At 44.1% G+C, this 12,021-nt stretch overlaps 1 protein-coding gene and 1 long non-coding RNA gene across 3 annotated transcripts in view; one reads left to right on the top strand and one right to left on the bottom strand.

The window, feature by feature from the left end:
• Positions 1-12,021, top strand: part of MEGF6 (multiple EGF like domains 6) — a 284,338-nt gene that overhangs the window by 66,683 nt on the left and 205,634 nt on the right. The window lies entirely within an intron of this gene.
• Positions 4,579-7,690, bottom strand: LOC142930497 (uncharacterized). The gene is made up of 3 exons (XR_012946427.1): positions 7,603-7,690; positions 7,272-7,381; positions 4,579-4,665 (listed from the first exon to the last, which is right to left on the bottom strand). It is a non-coding gene; the product is annotated as an uncharacterized LOC142930497 (long non-coding RNA).

Raw genomic sequence — 12,021 nt, 5'->3', positions numbered from 1 at the left:
CTGACCAACAAAGGGGCATGAGCCAGCCATTAGCGGGTGATGGATTGTGGTTGTGTGGCATCCCAATTGAGTAATGTATTGTGTTTATGTTAACCCCCATTGCATACAAATATACTCATCGATAATCTGAAATTACATGCATGTTTGCACATATCGTATGCTTAAGATACACTGATGATCGACAAAGCTTTGAATAATAAGCACGCACTACTTTGGGATTACAGTATCGTAAATCTGGCCTGGTGGCTCACACGTAGCGTCGGCAGCTCTACATTGCTGGGGTCGAAGTTCGACTCCTGTTGGGGTTGATTCGAACAATCATCCATCCGGGGGTCAATAACACAGGTACCACTTTGTAGGGAAGGCAACAGTGATTCTCCTGGGGAGAGACTAGCTCCCTGTTGTTGGAACGTGGAACTTCCACCACTGGTTCAGGGCTGTAAACGGGAGATGAGTACAATCCGAATGCTCATTTTATCAGGAAATCACTTAGATTTTTGATTGGGATTTAATCGTGGGACACAAAAACTGTTTATCCAGGCATTTCCCGCGTGCGTGTGTATGTGTGTGTATGTGTGTGTATGTGTGTGCATGTGTGTTTGTGTGTGTATGTGTGTGTATGTGTGTGCATGTGTGTTTGTGTGTGTATGTGCATGTTCGCCGTCTTTTTTTGTATGTGTGTGTGTGAGTGGGGAGCGGTGGAGTAGCGGTTAGCGCGCTGTGCTACGAACCCAACGACCCGAATTCGATTCCTGCTCACGGTCAACACCAGGGACGATTATCTCAACTGGTCCTGGGCCTCCCCTAGGTTGACTCAGCCTCAAATGAGTACCTGGTGCGGTGTGTAAACATCGTCACTGGGGAGACAAAGGCGGCCGGGCGTGGTATTGACCACCCACCCCCTCGTGTGCCACAGTGCCGGCCTTCATAGGTGCTCGCCGACAGTACTTGCCCCAACAGTCTGTTAAGGCTATACGGGGGATGTTTGTATTTGTGTGTTAATGCAACCTTGTGACGGGCAATACAGCTAATAATTTAACTTCAAGGTCTGACGGCAAAGTGGAGGGGGTGGGGGAAACCCCCACATTGCATTGTAAGAGCCCACGTGTGGTTAAAAACAAAACAGACAAGGCATCTTTAAAGCGGGTAATGAATTCTACATGTGCTTTGAAGACTATGGTGCCTGCTCTCAGGATACAAAGACACCAGTCTTTAAATTGTTGGCGACAGCAATTTGAATGCAATGCTTTAACAGACAACTCATTAAATATCCACTCACCTTCTCCTGGTTTAGTGCTGTCCCGAGGAAGGGCAGACATGCCCAACGAGGTTACGGTAAAGGCGCAGCCCTGCAATTGCTCGTACAACCGAGTAACCCCTTGCCTAACGCGACATCGTTCTGAGAAATAAACGCACATCAATTTTGTGGTCATATTGAGCATGGTGAATGTGACAGTCTAAGGCACATTTATGAATCACCTCACGTACCCCCCTGGGACATTGCCACGTACTCCCAGGGGTTTGGGTACCCCGGTTGAGAACAACTGCTCTAGAGAACCCCGCTACCTACCAATCAACTAACTGTGTTGGCACCCTTTTTATATTGCAGGGTGGATAGAGGTTTGTGGGTGATCTAAGAAACTTCCAACGCTGTTTAAACTGCTACGTGTCCGGGAGATCGAATTCAACCTCGGACCTCTGGATTGCAAGCCCAGCTTATCAACCGTTAAGCCACGGCATCACTGTTGTCAAACTAGTGTTTAGTGATTTAAAGCTTTCGTGACTGCTGTAATTCATATTCTTAGCTCTTTCGGTAAAGTCACGTTGTAGGGAAACAATAAAATAATAATATATATATATAAAATAAAAATTCTCACGACGTTTCGACCACAACACAAACGGTCGTCATCAGGTGTGTCGGTTTTCATGAATTTATTTATTTTAAAACGGTGTATTTAATTATTTATTTAAAAAACGTTAGCGCCACGCGCAGCGATTTGGCAGTTTATTTAGAAGGACTAGTCCATCTATGTTCTGAAAAGAGGAGGGGGGAGACGAAAAATTAATGTCTGCTGTCTGAAAGCCACCGTAAGCGTGAACAATCAATTAAGACCTGAAATGGTTAATCAAATCTTTCCAATGGTTGCTAAGCCAGAATCCATCTTCTCGGTTGAAATTGTCTCTGTGCTTGTATATGTGGATAGCCTCATGAACGAATCTCTCATGGTAGCCACACACCTGATGACGCCCGTTTGTGTTGTGGTCGAAACGTCGTGAGAATTTTTATTTTATATATATATTGTATTATTTTATTGTTTCCCTTCAACGTGACTTCACCGAAAGAGCTAAGATTATAGTGTTTAGTGATTAATACAGACGTTCCCAAGCATTTTACATCTCAGCGTGGAGCACGATTCAACCCTGGCTTGTTTTTTGTGCATATGTAGAACTTTGTTCACACCCTACGTAGCCAACCTTGCTGATCGCAGGTACGGAGGGAAGGACAAGACACTAAACACAAAAAGCAGTTCTCGAGAAATTAGTCTTTTTTTAAGACTTATAATAATACAAATGTGTAATGTACATTCCATCCTAGGATCCCAAATGCACACTGTGACCCTACTGGCAATCAGTGAACATTGTGGCATCATAAAAGTCAGACGTAGAAAGTTGGCACTTGTTTAATTTACTCCAACTAAATGCGTGAGCTCACGATTATTTTTTGGGGAGGGCGGTGGTCGTATTATCAAGTCATAAAATAGCACAGACACAACTCAATTGCTTGTCTGAAGACAGAAACAATCTCACACCCGCAGAAGACCCATGAACGTTCGCGAAAATACGACTCTGGACTTCCGGAGACTCGACGAGGGGGTTTACGGAGCGCTGGGCGCACGTTCCGGCAAGCGGAACGATGAACGGCTGCGCGTTGCTTCAATTGGATATTATACCAACAAATGAGTTCGCTTCAGTGCATTCAAAGTAAACCCCACGCATCGCCTTGGCTACAAGAGGCTGAAAGAATAGGAGCATAAGGAGCTGGTTTTTGACCGGTGTAAAGTCCTCTATTAAATAATGCTCCTGCTATCCCCGCTGACTTATAGAGGCGAGCCACTGAGTTGTGGGTTTCAATGAAAACAAATCTGGAATAAAAAATAATATACATATCCTCTTGGATTCTACGAAAGGTTACTTTAAAAATAACGTCGGTGGAATGTGTTATTTGCTTTTCTACAAAGTAATGTGTTGTGGCTGTTGCCATATATTATATTTATGAACTGGCACTTGTTAGGAATAAATCAACAATTCGTATTATAATTCTACTGCATGGAAAGTGTGTCGTTTAATGAATTAAAATAGCATTCCCCAGTGCTTGTTGGTAGCCTTATTGGATATTCTTGTTTTCTTACCTGAATCACTCGTGAAATAGGCCGAACATCCCAAGCAGAAAGGATACCTTCACAGTGAGGCGTTTCGGGGCAAATTCATAGAAGTACAATGAATATATAAACTAATAATATTTTGATACAAGTGTGCTAAATTATTTATTCTCCATATTTCAGGGTGGAAGAGTAGGCCAAGTTAACCTGGACAGAGGCTCTCTAGAGCCCTCTCGGGTGAAGTCCATTCTCTTAGCAGTGGCAAGAGCAGTGCGGGACCTGCACCTTTACCTTTGGATGGCATTTTCTCAAGAGCGCCTTTAAAATATTGAATGTTAAAACGACTCCCAGATTGTGTGTGTTATACTGTATATTTGTGCAGAGGATGTCCTGTGGAATGATCATATTTTGAAGAGGAAACCCCCCCACACACGCACTACTGTCAGGTGTCGAGTTACAACGCTTGGCTTGTCGAGGCAGCTGAGTTTTGCCAACTTAACGATGCACACTGGACAGTGCCAGGTGCTGGAAAACCCGACTCTCACGACCTGAGAAACCTGCACAGCCATTAAATCCCAAAGCCCATTGCCGCACTGAAAGAGATGGCCCAACGGTAATACTCCCACACCTGTGCAGTCACGCGACCTAACATTCCGCGGCGAGAATGCGAGACATTTCGCTAACAAGCGTTCAGTTTCATGCTCACGTTTGAATGTCTGTTCAGTGTGCACATGTACGTAATCAAAACGTTGTGAGCCTTAAATCCTGGTCAAGGGACGACTTAAACTGTCGTTTATTATGGCCCTGACAAAATAAAAATAAAACACTTTTCGGGCAGGCAATTGTAGGTCATGCTATGGAAGTGCCTGTCCACCCACCATGGCAATGTGGAATTTCCATCACTGGCTTCACATACCACCAACGGAGATGAGCTTCCCCCCCTCCCCGCCCCCATTGCTAGGTTCAGTTAGAAAGGTCCCCAACCTCAAATAAGCTCTCTCCTTATGCTATTTAACAATAAGCAACGCAGTCACATTTCATCAGAATTCCTTAGAATTTGCCTTGACATGGCATTATATATTGAATCGCACGAAGAGACCAGAGCAAGCTCGAGTGAAGGAAATGCACAAAATTGAACATAAATTAAGCTAAAAATACGTAACAAGGTGCCCAGGGTATGGGAAGGAAACGGCAGCACAGATGAATTCAATGATCCTTCTCGGTCTTTCCACTTACCAATCACTCAAGCGTGGAATTGTCCAAACATCCAAATGCAGGACACCTCCTGAAAAATATATTTGAGTCTGATTTATGTTTTCTATGGAAAATTATAATATGCATATTTTATATATAGCTTAAGTTATATATATAGCGAATTCCACCTCTAAACCCTGAACATTCCGAACCACATTTTAACTCCATTCCACAGTGAATCAGCACGAAACCAGTTTAATGGTACGGACGTAAACACAGCCGACAATTTATTGTTACGTTACACCTCATTATCTATTAATTTGATATATGGAACCAAGATGAACATGCATGTATGTATGTATGCATGTGGAACTTCTTTTGCACCGTATGTCGCCGACCGCGCTAATCGGAGGAACGGCGGAAGGACAACAAACCAAACACAAAACTAAAATACGAACATATGCCTGGGCACTACAAATAATAAAAACACGTATAAATATATAGACAAAAGCCACGAATCATGATGATGATGGTGGTGTCAGTAACTAGGTGTTGCCTTGAGTTTCTCAAAACAGCGGCGCTTCCTCTCTCTCCGTCTGTTCCCCTTTCTCGATATGTTCCCCTGTGGATCCCGTTACATATGCTCAATAAAGGCCTGCGCTGTCTCGGGCAGCCAACACGACATACGGCTGGCTTGGGATGGAAATCAGGACATTCCATTACGGGTGTTGATGCGTATGCAAAGCCAGAGGGGCGGGCAGGGAGCACAGCACTGGCAAGGCCCCAGCTATAACACGATGTAAGCCAGCAACAACAGTAACTTTGTGCAGGAATACGTCTCTCATTATCAATTGCACCTGCGCTGTATTGCCTCTTAAAGGTGATGCCCACGGTTTTATATTTTAACCACGAGAGTGATACTGGCCGAGTGTTACTGGCTGCCTAGGCTTCCGCGGCTGTGTTGTATACAGTCGCTCCAAACTGAATTAGTCAAGTTCCTGAAGAAGCTCCCAACACGTGTAGCGAAACGTCGGACAGCGTGCCGAACAAATGCACGATACGCGCTAACACCTCGCGCGCTTCCACTTGAGTTTGTCAACACTCGACTAAGACGAGCCTCTTAAAAGTGGACACTCCATCAGTGAACCAGTGCTGCCCCCATCGAAATATCTCGACATTCACATTCCAAACGAACTTCATTTATTCCACCCCCCCCCCCCACCACCAATGTAGGGCAATGCCCTAGCTTGTGAGGGCTAAATAACCCGACTTGATTCAGACCATATTTATGCCACGCTGCTCACAAAGTTACTGGCAAAGCAGGGGGGGGGGACACAAAAGCGCGCGAATTTACGCACGGATCTCCACATGCACATGGTTTGTTTAAAAAACAACTTTCAAGGAGTCATTTTCAGGGAAAGCAACAACGACTTACGGAGAATGGGAAACATCCCAGGACTCGGTGGCTACCACGGAGTGCACAGATTTGATCAGGGCATGGCCGTGACTCATGCGTGCCGGCTTAGTGAACTGACAGACAGACATATATCCTGAGCCGCGCCATCATTTGGTGTTTATGTGCCATCTTTAAGAGGTTGGAGGGGGGGGGAGAAAAAAATACCCTGCGGGATTTAAAATAAATAGATATAGTATCTTTCCACCAAAATAGGACTTTGAAATTCACGTGAGATTTCATAGCGCAATGTGCCGTTTGTTACCAGCCGCTTGGCGTTCTAAGCCTCTTGGGCCCGTGCTCAGCAACCCGAAATGAAAATTGAGAAGCTCCTCCCGAGAATTGCAAAATAATATCCTTTGAACGCTTTTGTTTTATCTATATAATATTAAAAAAAACTAAAAAAATAATACATTATATTTACACGGTATGCTCTGGGCGCTATGAAGAAAGTGAATTCTTTTCTTAGACAATTTGTTTTCCAATATATCTGGAAAACGAGGCTTCACAACACGTGTCTAACGTGAAAAGTGCAACAGTATTAGGAAAGCTTAAACATTTTCTATGCCTCCCAGCACATGTGTTTCATGTAAGTGTGAATTATCCCATACATATGCCACTTGACAGTTAGCAGTTGAGTTTAGCAAGGGAGAGGGGGGGCGCATTATAGGTGAGATGAAACACACGATCGATAAGCCCTGCTGAAATAATGTGAACCATTCAAAACCACGGGAGGCTTGTGCTGAAATAAAAATGTGGATTTTGTAAAATTAAGCAACTTAATTTGCCAACCAATGCCATTTGGTGTATCCCATATCCGAATTATGTGCCTGGGCCGGATTTATAGATAGAGTCCAAACCCATAGAACTCCTGTGAGACGTCTCGGAATTTCCTGAACATAGCAAGTGTATATATGTAGCTGGTGGGTGTATACCGAGGTTGCCTCGTGTTTATGAACATATAAGACAGTTCAAAGCACATAAAGTCACCATCAAAAACGTAACATTAATTTATCCATTCATTAACTTAATAATATATATATGTACTTGGACACACTGGATTTGCGATCCAGATCTTGTGAAATTGCAGTTTGACATAAATAGGCAAGTTTTTTTCAATGTACGTATTCTGAACTTCTTTCGCACCGCAAGTAGCCAACCGTGCCATACGGAGGTTCGTGGGCGAGGAGAATAAACTAAACACAAAAATCTGATTATAAGGAATGAGTTTCCAATGCCCCCACCTCTCGTCCACCCAGCAGTGTCCATGGTTTCTCCACAGTTCGCCACTCGGCAGGCAGCATGCGGTGGGGCAAGATGTGGGTAATTCTGCTTCTTCTAAGATGTTTGGTCACTGTGGAAGAGTAGTGGGGGTAAGCAAGCATTCGCAGGGTTATAACTTTACCTTTTACAACAATAATTTACGTTTATACAGCCACTCAATACTCGGGAGCTTCATTAGACGCTGAATAGGAACAACTAAAACGCATCAAATATTACGGAGGAAACACGACGACACATGCCATTTGTGATCACGTGTTTCTGAAATTCTATTCAAAATATCACAACGGGCACCTTAAAAAAAGACCCACAACGAGGACAGCTCCCCGGCGTTGAACTTCATGTCGTTTGGCACAACGTCTGATGCTATGCGCCGCTTGCCAGGGAGCTTCTTCGGGGAAGTGAATGAATGGATGCATTCGGTCGCTGAAGAAGCTTCCCGAAGAAGCTCCCAACACGTGGAGCCGAACATCACGAAGGCAAACGTGCCGAGCGACGCACCAGGTAGTAAAATATTTAACAATAAAATCAAATAAAAATAAAAACAGCCCGACGGACGGTCATCCACAACCGCGAAAAACGTCCGCAAGCGGCGAGGTGAACGAAACGCAACTCCATTACTCTCTGACGCAACTGTAACGTCGATTGTTAAGGCTCTGGCACGTTGCCCGACACGGCACCAGCTAGGATGATGTCCCCCGTGCATCCATTCATAAATTGGCCAGAAGCTGCGGACACGCGGTGGGGGGGGGAGTGAGACTCAAGTCGGACATCAATCGGGGATTGACGTCACGCGCATGCCGCGTTCGTTGCAGCGCTGCGGCGACTTGGTGCAAGGGCTCCTTGGTTTTTGGAGGTTTTTTTTCCATCCGCCCGAGGCAGTAAAAATCCGCCATTGCAACGGAACGCGTTTCGCTCGCTGCGTTCATCGGACGCTTACACAGCAACTGTTGTTGTGCTGCAGTTTTGCACCATGCGCTTTCAGATGCGCTTCCGTGGCCGTCCGCAGCGCTCTTCCTTACGATATTAAGGAGCCACTGGAGCTATGCACTTTCAACTAATTTAAAACTCACTTCTTTACAAATGCTTTTTGAGAATTAAACCGCGTACTTTTTGTTTAATAATAAAAGCACGTGGAAAACTAACGGTGGTATGCAGGAAAGTTGTGTTTGTGATTTTTGCGAATTACCACCGTACATCAAGTGCCAGAAAACACATAGAGCAGACATGTGTGCAAAACCAATAAACCATGGACTGCTTCATGTGACATGACTGATGCGCTGGTGAGTGCGTTCGCTGCGGTTTAACCAAGGTATAAATCAAGCACCCTCCAAGCCACATTTGTTTACATGTCACTATTTATTTGTCCGACGGTTAAAGCCTGAACAATATGAGCCAGTGGAAAAGGCAGATATATTTTGGGGCGATACTGCAAAAGCAGTGGTTTTGCAGTATCGCACAAGTGACATGATCTCAACACATTCGTCAATAATGCTGCCCTAACAAAAGCGACATATATATGATAGGTGATTTATCGGGCAATCGTCCTACGGCACAAGACATTTGTAGAGCCTTCACTCTGACTCCTGAGAGTTTGGTGTCCTTGTCGCATTTGTAGTGTTGGCTTATTATTCACTATCGCGCCAAGCCAGGCCACAGCCGCTTCATCGGCAGCGTGGAGAGAGGGCCCGGAGAGCACTGTGGAGTCCACTCACTGGGGGCCACTCGCTGTCAGTGTGTGTGTGTGTGCGCGACACGCACCGTCGCTGACCGTATCATCTTGTGTTCGGTCTTATCCTGTGTGCGACGTTGAACTGTTATCCGACAATGGTGTCACTATGGCAAGTGGGGAACCACCTTAAAAATCCTTCCCCCAGCCCTGTAATGGATCAGGAGCGCTCGTGTGGATCGTGGTGTTGTAAGAGCTAAAGGGGGAGGAGCGGGTTCAGATTGGATGGAGGGAATTGAAACCCTGGGCCATGATATGTTTTGGTGTGTTCAGAAGGTTTTTTTTGATACATTATACTTAATCATAGGGTCACAGGGTTTCTTTGAAGTGAACACGTTGTGGAGCTACAGTGTTGTTTCAGATAATATTTCTTTCATTCCAGACTATACAAGCCCACAGACAGGGGTGGGCTAGTGTGGAAAATTCTGCCTCCCACATTGTAATGGCACTGGAATTATTCCATTCATTACATTTTGTTGACATGTAATTGTTACGTTCGGGTCAGTGGGTTCCGTAACTGTTATTTGTCAGCAATATTGTAATAAATTTTTATTGCAAGACTATAACAGCTTCCTGAGCTATTCACATACTCGAATTAAATATATACTTGGTGTAATTCTGTAAAAAATGGTGCGTGGTATATTTTACTTTATCGATTAAAGCGCTATCATATATCCCGACAATGTCATATGTTATAAAGTGTTGTGTTACCAAATAATTCAGAGCACTGCCACCACGATATAATACCACCACAATAAAATACCACCACAATATAATACCACCACAATATAATACAGAATCTACAGGCATAACCTCTGAGCATTGACAATTTGTGCTCACACAATCATCCTTTCTCGACCAAAATTGCAGTAAAATTACCATGATCTCAGCGTGAAAAGTGCCAGCAGGTATTCGAGACCTGCATGGGCCTTCGCCGAGGTTAGGTGTGGGACAATTAAGTGTTCAAATGGCTGCTGTCAAAAGCACGAACCAACGCCGTTTGCTAAAGTGTGGAGTTACAGTAATGGCCCCGGGGGGGTCCAACTGGAAGACGTTTAATTGAGGTTCCAGCATTGTACATTTCCGTTCGGTGTAGGCGTTAGAGTTTTCACGGAGTTGCCTGAATGTGTGGGTTTCAGTGTCACGTTACTGACAACTGTAAATTGCATCGCCCCAGCTGTAAATACAAAGAGCAAGTCCCACCCACTGCCCCGTGTCGCCTTGGATTTATCACGGTAACAGAGTGGGCAAAACGTTGTGTTTGGTAGCGCCTATTAAGGTCGGCTAGGTACACAGCAGGGTAGTGTGGTGAGCACCGCAGCATCATGCTTGGCCACCTTTGTCTCCCCTGTGCCGATGTTTTCACAGTGTATTCATATTGAGGTTGAGTCAACTGAGCAGGGGCCTAGGCTAGGTTAAAGCCCATTTGCCAATTATGCAATACAGTTATGAGTATGGACTTGAATATTATCCTAGTTGCTGGTGGTTTTGCAGAGGACATTAACCTCTTTGCTCACCGCACCCCTGGATGTAAAAAAAAAAAACAAAGATTCCTGGCGTAGCCTTTAACAGATTATTGGAGCAAGTTCCGTCAGTGAGCACCTATAAAGGCCGGCTCAACGCACAAGGGGGGATGGTGTGACCAGAACCACGACACGCCAACCGCCTTCGTCTCCGCAACGCACATGTTTACACACTGCACCAGAAACTTACTTACGGCTAAGTCAACCTAGACGAGGCCCCAGGGCAAATTCGAAAATATTCGCCACTGATGTTAGCCATGGCCGGGAATCAAACGAAGGCCACCAAGTTCAGACTGCAGTACACTGACCACTACGCCGGTGCTATAAACAGAACACGCATCAACACTTGTGTAACTTCTTCCAACAAGTTGATCTGCTCATGGCTCCTCAGAGCTGGACATAGTGGTGGAGTGGCACGAATACAGGCAGTTTACACTGAGGTGTGTTCTAACGCATGTAACATTGTTGCCAATTCGCTTATCTCACATTTAAATGTGGCCTTCGTATTTAAAACAAATAATTCGGATGTGAATAGCAAATTATTCTGACTCATCGATTGTCACAAAGAAAGGTGAAATTAGTGTTTGTTCGCCATATATATAACAACAGTGTAGGATAAAAGCATGCATTACTATAATGCGAAGGAGCCCGTTAAATTGGGTGCATGTACAAAGTGCAGGTAGAATAAATCATTGACATAAACAAAAAGGACCCTCCACAAGCTATTAGGGGTAAGAAACAGTCTAGGCATTGTCCCTTATACCACTGGCACAATAGACGCCATTGTAATGACCAATCCGTTGTTTCTCAAGAGGTTAATCTCATTCACAAGTCAGGAAGTCCACTCATCATAGCCAATATTAAGCCGCTTCAGATTTGGGTCTTGGAAAATGTTTGAACATATATTACTTGATAGAGATCATGGCGTGGTATGCATTCATTATTGTGTCTGCATCTTGGTCACTTATCAACATAAATAGTGGGTTTTTGGAAAAAATCAACCATACTGGGACTTATTTAAATTGATTTCCCTAAAATTAAACTTTGAATCTTGGCACCGATTTGCAGTTCATTATTTTTTCTTTTCCGTTGCGGTGAAAGTTAAGTGGGTCTTTAATTTAGAAGGGAATTTTGTTTGTTCAAATGAGGCCCGTTCCATTGAAATATGGTGAATAGTGGTCGGTTTGAAAATGGGAATTTATCAGAGCAGAAAAAAACCAATGTTTTTTACTCTCCACCCCACTTTGTTTTTCCATAAAAGAAATCCCACACAAGAAAAAATAAACTTAAGTGGTTCAATGCATCTGTCATTCATTGCACAAACAGACTATGAATGTATATATACGCGCAATTTTAAATGTCATCGTGCCATGTTTTTTGGTAAAACACGTGGAAACATTCGTACTTATGCCATGAGTTTCTTACAACGTACGGGATTTTTTAAAAATAAAAAAATGAACG

The sequence above is a fragment of the Petromyzon marinus genome, chromosome 39 (genome assembly GCF_048934315.1).
Source record: "Petromyzon marinus isolate PM22_M1 ecotype Great Lakes invasive population chromosome 39, UKy_Petmar_22M1.pri1.0, whole genome shotgun sequence".
Classification (NCBI taxonomy): Eukaryota; Metazoa; Chordata; class Hyperoartia; order Petromyzontiformes; family Petromyzontidae; genus Petromyzon; species Petromyzon marinus.
The sequence above is the reverse complement of the archived record's forward strand: the minus strand, read 5'-3'. Positions and strand labels throughout refer to the sequence as shown.